General features: G+C 40.9%; 1 non-coding gene across 1 annotated transcript; it reads left to right on the top strand.

Annotated features, from left to right (window-relative positions):
- Positions 1-234: 234 nt before the first annotated feature.
- Positions 235-338, top strand: LOC130938549 (small nucleolar RNA R71). The gene has a single exon (XR_009069711.1). It is a non-coding gene; the product is annotated as a small nucleolar RNA R71 (small nucleolar RNA).
- The last annotated feature ends 296 nt before the right edge of the window (positions 339-634 follow it).

The following is a 634-nucleotide window of genomic DNA, read 5'->3' as shown; positions in this document are numbered from 1 at the left end:
GCATTCAGAGTATCAATCTCAAGAACTCCTTTCTTCTGATTAGTCCCATTGTTCATAGGATTCCTTTCAGAAGTGTACATGAATTGGTTATTTGCAACCATTTCAATTAGTTCCTGAGCTTCTGTAGGCGTCTTCTTCAGGTGAAGAGATCCTCCAGTAGAGCTATCCAAAGACATCTTGGATAGTTCAGAGAGACCATCATAGAAAATACCTATGATGCTCCATTCAGAAAGCATGTCAGATGGACATTTTCTGATTAATTGTTTGTATCTTTCCCAAGCTTCATAGAGGGATTCTCCTTCCTTCTGTCTGAAGGTTTGGACTTCCACTCTAAGCTTACTCAATTTTTGAGGTGGAAAGAACTTTGCCAAGAAGGCATTGACTAGCTTTTCCCATGAGTCCAGGCTTTCTTTAGGTTGTGAGTCCAACCATGTCCTAGCTCTGTCTCTTACAGCAAAAGGGAATAGCATAAGTCTGTAGACCTCAGGGTCAACCCCATTAGTCTTGACAGTGTCGCAGATTTGCAAGAATTCAGCTAAGAACTGATGAGGATCTTCCAATGGAAGTCCATGGAACTTGTAATTCTGTTGCATTAGAGAAACTAATTGAGGCTTAAGCTCAAAGTTGTTTGCTC

This window comes from Arachis stenosperma, chromosome 6 (assembly GCF_014773155.1).
Source record: "Arachis stenosperma cultivar V10309 chromosome 6, arast.V10309.gnm1.PFL2, whole genome shotgun sequence".
NCBI classification, from domain to species: Eukaryota; Viridiplantae; Streptophyta; class Magnoliopsida; order Fabales; family Fabaceae; genus Arachis; species Arachis stenosperma.
The sequence above is the reverse complement of the archived record's forward strand: the minus strand, read 5'-3'. Positions and strand labels throughout refer to the sequence as shown.